Source organism: Crocuta crocuta, unplaced genomic scaffold (genome assembly GCF_008692635.1).
Source record: "Crocuta crocuta isolate KB4526 unplaced genomic scaffold, BGI_CrCroc_1.0 scaffold189, whole genome shotgun sequence".
NCBI lineage: Eukaryota > Metazoa > Chordata > Mammalia > Carnivora > Hyaenidae > Crocuta > Crocuta crocuta.
In genome coordinates, this window is record NW_027551564.1 from 696,806 (window position 1) to 708,827 (window position 12,022).

The 12,022-nt window shown below is 34.2% G+C and overlaps 1 pseudogene; it reads right to left on the bottom strand.

Annotated features, from left to right (window-relative positions):
* Positions 1-974: 974 nt before the first annotated feature.
* Positions 975-12,022, bottom strand: part of LOC144219965 (DNA dC->dU-editing enzyme APOBEC-3H-like) — a 107,383-nt pseudogene continuing 96,335 nt past the window's right edge.

Sequence of the window (12,022 nt, forward strand, 5' to 3'; positions counted from 1 at the left end):
GGACTTTTAAATCTAAGTATTGCTATGTCTTGAGCAAAGGGGTCTTCAGGTGAGTAATTTTCACTTTTCAAATTGTTGGCCTTTTCTTCCCCTCTCATCTTTCCTCTCCAGAATTAAGGAATTTTATCTGATTCCAGAATTTTCCCCAGTGTTGAAGTGATACTGCCCCTCTATAGATTGTTACTGTGGAATGCATGTGTCACCAGTGTTTGACCTTCCAGCATTGCTGGCACCGCCTTTGAATTTAAAAGTCATTATTGAAAGTCAGAAATTGTCAGGGCACCTGGGTGGTTCAGTCAGTTAAGCATCCAGCTTGGCTCACTGTTCATGGGTTTGAGCCCTGCATTGGGCTTTCTACTGTCAGCACACACCAGCCTGCTTCAGATCCTCTGTCCCTCTCTCTCTTTCTCTCTACCCCTTCCCACTCATGTTCTCTTTCTCTCTCTCTCTCTCTCAAAAATAAATAAACATAAAAAATCAGAAATTGTCATCAGCCCTGGGACCCGTTATCAGACTCTCACCCCTCCAGTTTATTTGATGCTCTGAGATTCATCACAATTTCCTTTTTCTACTTCATGTAACATCTCACAATGTTCCTGCCATCTGTAGGGTGAGAGTTAAAACCTAGTGATTCCCCTCAGTTTGCAATCATCTGTCATATATCTGAAAAAAAATCAGATATATGAATTTTGAACAATTTGCTTTATCTTAACTCTTTTTTTACAGTCTTAAAAGTTATTTTCCTTTTTTCTAATATAAAAATACCTACACACTTATAAAAGAAAACAAAAGAATGAAGAAGGAAAGACAAGTTTTATGGACTCAGGCAAGGGTCATGTGTGTCTATGGAGCTTACAACTTCCTCCTAAGAGTCAGCAGTTTATGAAGCATTGAGAGGCTCCAGAAATAGTCCTCTTAAATTGCTTCCTAACTGGGGCTCAAAGAGTGTGTGGGGGGTGATGGCCATCCACGTTTCAAGTTCTGAAATCATTCTCTTAATCATTCAGGGGCATCAGGATCCTAGGAAGCTGTCGGTTTATGCTTTCACTATATTGTTCCAGGTTATCCTAGGGCTGAAAAGGCTTGTCCTGGTTGTCCACAAACTTCCTCCAACAGTCTTCAAACTTCAGGCAGCTCATGACGTCCACTGGGATCCTAGATGTTTGCAGATGTCTCAGCCCCTGATGATACTTCCAGAACCAGTGGAAGTACAGGTGGGAGGCAAAGATCTGAAGGCTGAGGTGCCGTGGTCTTTGACAAATACAACCAGTTCCCAGGCACAGGTGGGGCAGGGGCTCTGGGATCTCTGGGATCACTACAGTTGCAGTGTTTTGATCTTGTCAAAAAAAGCACATTTCTGCATGGTGTTTTTTCCTATTTTGAAGGCAGTCTTTGGCAATTATGGGGCCTTCGCACAGCTTCCCTGATATCACAAATAGGTCTTCCTCCAGTTGCAGGGTGTTGTGACCCAGTGCTGGTTGCCAAACTGATGGCAGAATATTTCTTCTTTTAGTGGATTTACTGTGGTTCTGACTCTGGCAGTCCCTGTGTAGTCACCTCACTTCAGCTGGCTTAACCCAGCCCTGCCCTCTGTCTGGGGCATGAGGGATCCTTTCTTCTTACTGGCCTTGATTTAGGAAAGCCCTATCTGAGAGTGACCTCCCAGACTGTCCCCATGGAAGTCCCCAATTATTTGGCTTTTGACACTGATTAAGATGTTTTATTTTTGTTTTTATTCTCCATTGAACACTTCTGTCAGATTGTAAGGAGGAAGGGGGGAAGGATTAACACTTGCTGTTTCTAATGTTGACATCTTGCTTAAAATCTTTCAAATTCATACATTTCTTCATAAATGCCAAAATAAAAAATACATATCACCTTTGACTTTAGATTCTTAAAGATTTACATTCGAGACTTAATTATTCTTTGAAATAATTAAGATGATTTTCCTTCAAATACATAAAGCCAACCCTTTATTTGGGGTGGGGAGAATCATACTCAACTAAGTTGCTGAAATAAATATGACTTTTATGGTAGGTTAGGTCATACGTTTGTTGTTTGTATAATACATAAATAGTTTGATAATTGTGTTGGTTAGCCTTCCTTACTGAGTGTTTGAGTGAATCAAGTGCAGCATGGCTTCCCTGACCTCCATGATTCCAGGAGAGTAGGAGCTAAGGTTTTCATGGGGGAGCTGCTGAAGATATTAGCTAGCTATTATAATAAATTTACAAGTTCTGTAGGTAAAATTTTCAGTGCTTAATTAGAAGAAGAAAAATAGGACTTGTAATTCTCTGTCTCTTGGCATGAGCTACCCTATCACTTCTATATCTCAGGAGGCTCTCTGGCAGGAGAGATCTCATGGGCCAGTCCCTCTCATCACTTCTGTAAGATCTCCCAGGAGAGAACATAGGGATATAGGGGTGTTGGGAGTGGGGCAGCACTGTTGAGGGAGAGGAAGTGGGAGGAAGTAGCACCTTGGCTAGGAGTAGAGGTAGGTGGGCTCATGTCCTACCCTCGTTGAGGAAGATGGGAATATTGGGTGCCAGCATTAATTTCTAGCATTGGGAGAAAACAGCAGACTGGGAGATGGATGAGCTGCTCATGTCATCTGAGGGCAACAGTACATTCCCAGGTATCTGGACATCAGGCAGAACACAGCATGTGTGCTAATCCCTTCCACAAAATCAAGGAGGCTGGGTTAGAATAAGGGAAGTGAACTCCTGCTCTGGGATGCTGTATGGGGAGGGCCACAAAGAAAAAATGCTGCAGAAAGCAGAAACTTCAAAAAGCATGCAGTTGGGAAAGTCCAGGAAATGAGCCATACTCTTGAAGATGCTGGAACAAACAGAGAGCGAGACAATGAGAGGGAACCAGGTGCCATCTGACTGATGGTTGAAGCAAGAGTTTGGTCTTCTCGATCTCCAGGTGATGGAGAGTCATGGATAGGTTATAAGCTGGAAAAGGAGGGATGCATGAGGTTAGACAAGGATCTGAAGATGTGCTTAAGAATGCCAGCCAAGTTCAGATGAAACATGGAGGCTAACAAAATGTAGAGTGTTGGTCTGAAAGGATAGCTCTACTGTCAGTTCCAAAGTACTCTGGGAAAAGTGAGAATGCACAGGCCAGAGTGTCTAGTGAGCAAGGGTGCAGAGTAACTCTAACACTCCTAGATTAAGGATTTCAAATTTAATAGTCTTCTGGGTACACACCAAGGTTAAGATTTTCATGTTTTCCTATCAGTTTGTTTAATAAAATCAGAATTTGGGGTGCTTGTGTGGCTCAGTCGGTTAAGAATCCACCTCTTGATTTTGGATCAGGTCTTTATCTCATGTTTTATGAGATCAAGCATGGTTCATGAGATCAAGCCCCTCATAGGGCTCTGTGCTGACAGCATAGAGCCTACTTGGGATTCACTCTGTCCTCCTCTCTCTTTGCCTCTCCACCATGCACACACATGTTCTCTCCCTCTTTCTCAAAATAAATACGCACTTTAAGAAATTAAAATAAAAAATAAAATCAGAATATGATTATCTAAAATATGTTATATTTTACATCATACCTTTAGTAATGATTGTGTATTAATACTTGAATTTTCCTATACTTTACATTTATTTGCTATTTCAATGATCATATTGCTATTTTAGCATATAAACATTTGCTTTGCAGGTCTCTCACATGCTTGAATTTTAATTATTACAGTTTACTTAAATAATACCAGTTCCCTAAAAATGGATTCAATTTAAAATCAATTGGGTATATCAACTGTGAGAAATTGCATAAAGTAAAATATACTGTTAGCTCCTCCATCCACAAATTGTTACATAAATAATGGATGCACATCATGATCAGTGACCACTCACATCACTTGTTTAAGAGTCTGCCAGAGATTGGTCACTGCACATCTGTTATTCAATTCACATAAAAATTAAAAAAGCATGTAGTTGCATTGCCACCTTGTCACCCAGGGATAAATGCAAGTGATTTTCTAAAAAATGGATCATCAAAAGAGAGAATAGACTGATAAAGATAATGGTGCAGAAAATAAAAGAAATGATACCTCTGAGAATGAAACTGGGAGTGACTGGAAGATAGGTGGGCATGGGAATGTGGGTACTGCCCTCTTTGGGAGATTCGATACATGAAGCCAGAGGAAATTAATGAAGGTAAACTTTGCATAAATAAGGAAGGTGGTTGTGATGAAATGCCCAAGAAGAAGTAATACTAGAGAATAAAGTTCATGTTATTGGAACTCCTGGAGATGTTTCACAACATTGAAAGCACAAAAGATAATACATGGAAAGCTGACCCAAACTTAGAAAGAAGAATGACAATTCAAAAAGGCATAGGAAGAAATGATTGTTCCATATCATAGGTATATTAAATGGAGATGGAGAAAGAAACACTATTCAAACCACCTTTTATGAGTTTGCTTTCAAGGCACCAAAACACTTTAGTTGTCAATGTTTTGAAGATTTTAATATAGATTAGTTTTATTATTTCTTCATTCCCTGTAAATGTATAACTAACAGTAAGTGTTTTTAATATTTTGATAAAAGTTTTTAAATGTCATGGAACAATTATATTTTTTCCCATTGAATTTTAACATGGGTTTGCTTGGTTTAAGCTCACACCATCAGTTTTATAATCTCAAGTGAGGACTGCCCATATGTTAAATGAAACAAGAGAAACTATTCATTTATTTAATTCAGGTAAATAACTCAGAAATGCAAAAATAAAACAAAAACAACAGCAATTCCCTTATATTTACTATTATTTATTCTAGTGTTCACAGTATTTGGTAATCTATCTTTAGATTGCTCTCTTTTGCTTCCTTAGAAGACAGATCTACTTCTCCCAACTTATATTTATATTGTATCAGATTCCCAAAAATGCTTAGGACTTGCATATACTTTTTTTTCATTTAATATCTAGATGATTTCTCACACATCAGTACAATAGTCATAATATCATCACTTTCTCTATAAGTTTTCTGGACTGGCTTTCCTCTGAAATGACTTGTTATTCAGTTCTCCTTCCATAGGAATGATTTTCTGTCTTTACTATAGTACATTGTGTAACAGTAAGTCATATATTAAGTTGTATTCTGAGCTATCCTTATGTACCTCTTCCTCTTCTCACTCATTGATGTCCCCCTAATACATACCAGAGTGGTAAATTCTGATAATAATTCCGTGTATTTTTTTTCCTTAATTAAAATGTTTTAAATTTTGGCTATTTTTACACTCTGCAAACACATACACACACACACACACACACACACACACACACCTTTTTAAATTTTGGACAGCACTATTGCATCATATGTTTTTTTAAAGTTTATTTATTTTGAGAAAGAGAAAGAGAGAGAAAAAGGGCAGAGAAGAGGTAGAGAGAGAGAGAGGGAGAGATAGAGAATCCTCTGATGCAGGGCTCAAACTCATGAACCCTGAGATCATGACCTGTACCTGAACCAAAATCAGATGCTTAACCAATTGAGCCACCCAGGCACCCAAGTTTATGTTTATTTATTTATGTTTATTTATTTACATTTATTGAAATGAAACTTCTAGTTGCTGCTACTTTTAAAAAAAAATGTTTATTTTTGAGAGAGAGAGACAGAGTATGAGTTGGGGAGGGACACAGAGAGAGGGACACACTGAATCTGAAGCAGGCTCCAGGCTCTGAACTGCCAGCACAGAGCCTGATGTGGGGACTCAAACCCATAAACGGTGAAATCGTGACCTGAGCCAACATCGGCTGTTTAACCTACTGAGCCACGTAGGCACCCCTTGTTGCTGCTACTTTTATAGATCCTTTTTCCTATTGTGAATGACAGAAAAAGGTGTAGTTTATATATGCATCTATGGTCTTTGGGAAAATGTCAGGAAAACCAGATTAGAAGCTACTGACTTATTTATGAGACACATATGTAAGTTATGAACCCAAACCTATATATTAGTAAGTTGGCTAAATTAATAAATTCATTTCTACATAAAATCTACTAATATTATAATTGTTTTATAGCAATTATAATAATATTAACAAATATTAATAAAGTAATATAGATTATTCATACATGGTTATACCGGAAAATCAATGGTATGTGATTCAAATTTCAATACATAGTTTTCACTTTTACATATGAAAAAATTCTATTTTATCATTAGAATTCTATTTATCATTATCATTATCACTTATTCTTACTCAAAAAATAGGTTTCCTAAAAATATCCTGTTTATTAAATAGTCACAAGCAATAAAAAAGGAAAATGTACGTTTAAATATTAAATATGGTTATGAGACTTAAGAATATGGCAGATTAACAATATTAAGAAGAAGAACATAAGGGATAATTTTTTAAACAGCCAGGTAAGAGGAAAGTGAACATATTACTAATAAAATGAGATTCTGCGGTGCACACACCCTAAAATGTGAGGAACTTAGTTTTAAAAGAAAATATATTAGGCATTGTGTTTAAATTTGAAAAAAAAAAAGTAACAGTATTCAATTTGCTAAATTCACTACTCAGGTAATCATATTAAGTTTATACATTGCTTATTTCATTGTTTCTGGAGATTTTATGTCAGTCTTGATGCCAAGACCTGTATTTTATTCAGATATTTATTGGAAAAGTATGGAATATGAGACAACACAATCTGACACAATGCTAGAATTTTACCAAAACATGCTTATATTAGATTCCTATGATTTCTATAGCAAATTACCCAAACTTAGTAACTCAAATCAACAGAAATTTTAAATTCTAGAAGCCAGAAGTACAAAAATAGTATGACTGGATCAAAACTATGGTTTTGTCTGCAGGGTTAGGCTACTTCTGCTGGAATTCTTCCAGCTGCTGGGCATTGTTGACATTGCTTGACTCGTGGCTGCATCACTACAGTCTCTGCCTCAACAGTCACATCACTGATTCTCTTCTCTCTGTCATCTCCCTCTGCCTTTCTCTTATAAGGACAATGTAATTGCATTTAATGTCCACCGTTATAATAATGGAGGATAATGTCCCCATTTTATGTTCCTTAATTTAATCACAAATGCATATATCTTTATCACACTTGTTATATAAGGTAACATTATGGGTTCCAGGGACTAGGATGTANTCAATGAATTGTTTTACTACTTTGCATTGAAAATGTGAATCAATATGGAAAAAAGTGTTTTGATACTCTGTGAGCAAGTAAACAAATCAGACTACTTTTAAAGAATTATAATTGATTATTCATTAATGTCTAGAGATAGCCTATGACTTTTTTATTCTGGTTAGAACAGCAACCAAAACATCCAAAGCCATATTATCTCTGTAACTTCCATTGTCATTGAATGAAATGAATTGACTAAATCATCATTACAAAATACATTGCATCTAAAATATGAGTGAATATTGAAAGACCAAGAGATTATTTTAAAATGTTAACAGTTACATTTTGAAGAGTGTGAAACTAATACAGATATATAGTATTAATTTTAGGTTCATTGAACTAATATTAAATTTTCCTCCTCCTATAAGAAATGGAGCCACTTCATTCATCTTTTGTTTGTGACAGATTCAAATACTTTGCATATTGCTTTCTTTCCTAGCATGTTTTTTGTTATTTTGAAATTGTCATCTACAATCCTCAGCTTTTGGATTTGGAAATACATACACCTAACCCAAAAGAATTGTTTCACATACACTGTGTACTAGTTTTTGCCCATCGCTGAACTGATGATGCTCATTGTCTAGGTTCTGTTGGTAGCAACAGAGAAGAAACACAGATGCCCCATGGTTTGGACAGTCATATACCCCTACTCTGATGGTTCAATGCTTCTGCAGGAATGACAGTCTCTGTATGCATTATTGTTCCCAGGTCTGAAGTCTCTGAGGCAACATTATTCTCAGAATAACTTTTAGTCTCTTAGAAGAGTGGTGACCTGAATCTGCAGGTTGAAAGAAAAGTATCCAAGGATACCAAATGATCCATATACATACTTTCAATCCATCTTCCCAAATTCTGTTCTAAATTTAATTATCGCCTTTCTTGGTATTGGTGCTTCCAAATCTTGAGACTAAAAGATTCAAGGGAGAAGTCATTTTTCTCCAAAATTATATCCCAATGTAAGCATTTAGTTTATAGTTTACTTCTAGTAAGCAAGTGACCCTCCTCTCCATCCATATTTTTCTTCAAATTTTATTGAATTGCTTGGGAAAATGTTGATCTGTTATCCTATTCTCTTTGTCTTGATGGGCTTAGACCAGTTTGTTTCTTTACTTTTTTACCATCAACCAAGTGGTGCTTCTAGGGGAAAAGATGCACTTTACTACATTTAACCAGAAATTTTACTCCTTTTTTTCCCCTCCATGTTGCAAGTATTTTATTTGATTTTTAAGTGTGTCTCCTTGTCTTATTCCAGTGTTTGGGGGAAAAGTTATTACTCTCAACTCAGGAAAAGCCAAGAGGGATGTAGAATAAAGGTCAGAGAAATTTCAAGGAATTCAAACACAAGTACAACTGACCTTAAATAAACTGGAAGTCATCACATTAATTCAGTGGTGAGGAGAGGAATCAAAATAGCTCAGGGGGATTCATGGACTTTGTGAATAACTCTTGAGGTTTTTCAGTTTATGGGCAATAGCACATATTGTGTGAGGCAAATTATGTGTTTGTGTGGGTTTTGCAGATGCAAGTGTCTGTGAGTTTACCTATTTTGATGAAGAGATAAGAGAAAGCTTTCAGGCCACCAGAGTTTAATCAGAATTTTTCATGTAATTGCTTTGAGGAATTGAAGGGACTATACACTGTCAGCTTCTGTGATCATTTGATCTTGTGATGTCACCATCACTGACTTTAATTTTATATTATTAAGGACAAGAATATGTTGTTTTTAACTGTATTTTCATTTAATGGAATGAAAATACAGTTTTAAAGCCATTTTATCACTAAAAAATATTTATTTGAAATGCTTTTTAAACCAAATATTTAAACAATTCAGTATTTTCTTACAGAATTTTGTAAATTGTTTAACATCATGTTAATAAGAATTTGCAGGGTCTACACAGTCAACAAAATCTTTAGGATGAATTTTGAGCAATATTTCTTTTATCAATATCTGGCCCTTAATTTTTTTATTTTTATTTAATTGTTATCTTATACTTTATTTTTTGCTTTTATTTTAATTTTTTATTATGGATAAGTGTAAAGTACAGAGTATGTCAATCTTTTTAAAACTTAAGCATCATTTATCAGTTCTGTTTCAAGGTATACTTCTCCAAATAAGTTTTATGGAAAAAATCATTACCAAATAATTATTGTATAATCTATCCTGCCTTTAATATTCCAAAGCATATTTCACTCTGTAGACTCTGGCAAGTCTTGCAAGAATCTTATTAGAATCTAATTGTAGAACTTATTAGAACATAATAAGAGTACTGCCTTAAATATTTATCTTCTTGTTCATGTTCTTATTCTTCTTTCCTCATCTCCTTCCCTTCTCTTCTTAAAATAATCCTTTATAATCTTCAGTTTGGGGTATGCCCAATTATAGAAATGACTTCTTCTATTAATATGTTTTTATATTCCATTTTTTAAAAGTGCTTTACCAAATGATTTTTTCTAAGTGATACCATCTGTATGGTATCACTGTACTAGACAAATGGACGTGACCTAATTCTATGCTAACATGTTTTCCCTATTTTGCCTTTGAGGTTATAAAGTAAATTGAAATGTGAGTCACATATTCTAGAATGTCTTTTATATGCCTTATATCATTATAATTATTAATAAATAAATTATTTTCCAAAACTAAAAAAAAACTGTATAATATTGGCACTAAGAAGAAACTAGAGATATGTTTCACTGCTTTCATTTAACACGATCACATAGTTCACAATCAGGACAACTCAATCATTATTGTTAATATATAGTATTTTTTAAAGTTTATTTATACATTTTTGAGAGAGAGAGAACAGGTGAGGAAGAGAGAGAGAAGGGGAGGGAGAGAATCCCAAGCAGGCCTCATGCTGCCAGCACAGAGCCTGATGTGGGGCTTGAACCACAAACCATGAGATCATGACCTGAGCCGAATCAAGAGTCATACACCTAATTGACTGAGTCATCCAGGAGCCCTGTTAATGTGTAATTTAAAAATATATATCTTTTTTAAAATTTATTGATTCATCTTAAATCCATCCAGAAATTAGTAGCTTGAATTATTCAAATTTTTAAAAATTACAAAGTGAACATAATATTGACCTTTCTATATCTAGGGTATTTGACTACAAATTTAACATTTGAACTACTGGCTTTAAGTACCTAATTGCCAAGATAAGATACATGTTTGTCTTAGAAGATACTTCAAGGGCGTCATTTAAACTATATTTCAATTGAACAATATGGCAGAAATCGATTTGCCTGCACATGGGAAAAAGTTTTATAGTGGAAAACATCCCTTTTATAAATATTACTGAAATTTTAGAAGTGATCATTTTGAAAAGCATTAACTACCCAAATATATCTATTTCATATGTAGTTTTTGAAATTCTATATAACAAGAGGGAAAATATCATCCTCTTCTAAAGAAAATCTTCTATGCAACTGTAAATATTCCATAAAATATACCTCACCCTTTAGAAGTAATCTTGCTACAATTTAGTTTCATATTTTATGTTGAAACAGCAATTTTATGCTATTAAAAATAGACACATTTATGTTTTGTTTTTAATCTTATATCTTGTGTGTTATGGTTTTTACTAGTCTTTTTTAGCAGCCAAAATTTAGCTTTTACATTTAAATAATATATAATTCAAATTGATATCTATGGGTACAAAATTTACAATAAAATAAATTTTAATATATTAGGATAAATTGATTATAAGGGAAATAGAGGATCAAAAATAGTAAGATTATATTTTCTCTTATAAATCACTTACAGAAAAGAAAGCCACTTCTAAAATGTCATAGACATGTATTTATCTCCAGGCATCCAGTGTAACAAAATGAATCTATTTCCATTTGTTCTATGACAGGAGGGAAATAGTCAACCAACTATGGAGAACATGTTTTGGAAGAATTTGATGTGTGGGCTCTTTCACACTGATAATGAATATGAGGTTTTATTTGAATTTTATCTCAACTTTGCTTGTAAACCAATACCAAAAATATATATGTTGTGATTGGAATACTAAAGTAGGTATTGTTATTAGATTTGTAATAGCCTAACAAGTTGTTTTACAGATGCACAAAAGTCTTAAATGTCATATCTTTTTTTGAGATTTACAAGCTGTTAAATTACTACACTGTGAATTATTTACAACAGTAATTTGATTAAGATGGAGTATAGATAAAACAAATTAATATGAGGTTGATGTTGGACATAATTCATTTTAGCCTTAATTATTTTGTTTCTACCTATCACCATAATGCACATTTCTCATCTTCCTAAATGAATCAGGAATAATGAAGTCACTGCTTATGAAAACATTGTATATAAATAACTTCAATTACTTGTGAAGAAATTTATTATAAGGAAACACAAAGTACCATATGAAAATTTGCAGAATGTGAATAATTGAAATTGTTAAAAACTTGTTTACATGTATCAAACAGATTTACATAGAAAAAATCTGTTCTAATCTTTCTAAGGTATATAAAATATTAACATTTTGTGATATCTTATTATAGGTGATATATTTAATATGAACTCTTAAAAACAATGCAATTTTATTTTATTTATTTTTTTTTTTTAATAGTTTATTGTCAANATTTTACAATTATTTATTAATAGCTATATTGTGTGAGTCTATATGTGAGGGAAGGTAGGAAGGGAAAGACAAGAGTATAAGATTTGATTAAATTGCATATCACTCTGCATGTTCTTATTTCATTTTAAGTTAAACGTGAAACCCACTTAGTTTCATCACTTGTGATGAAGTTCGATATGACCTTTATAAACTGGGAAGAAACTATTCCAACTATCTAACCTCTTCAATCTTTCTTCATTTTGGTTACTGACGAAGAATCCAAGAC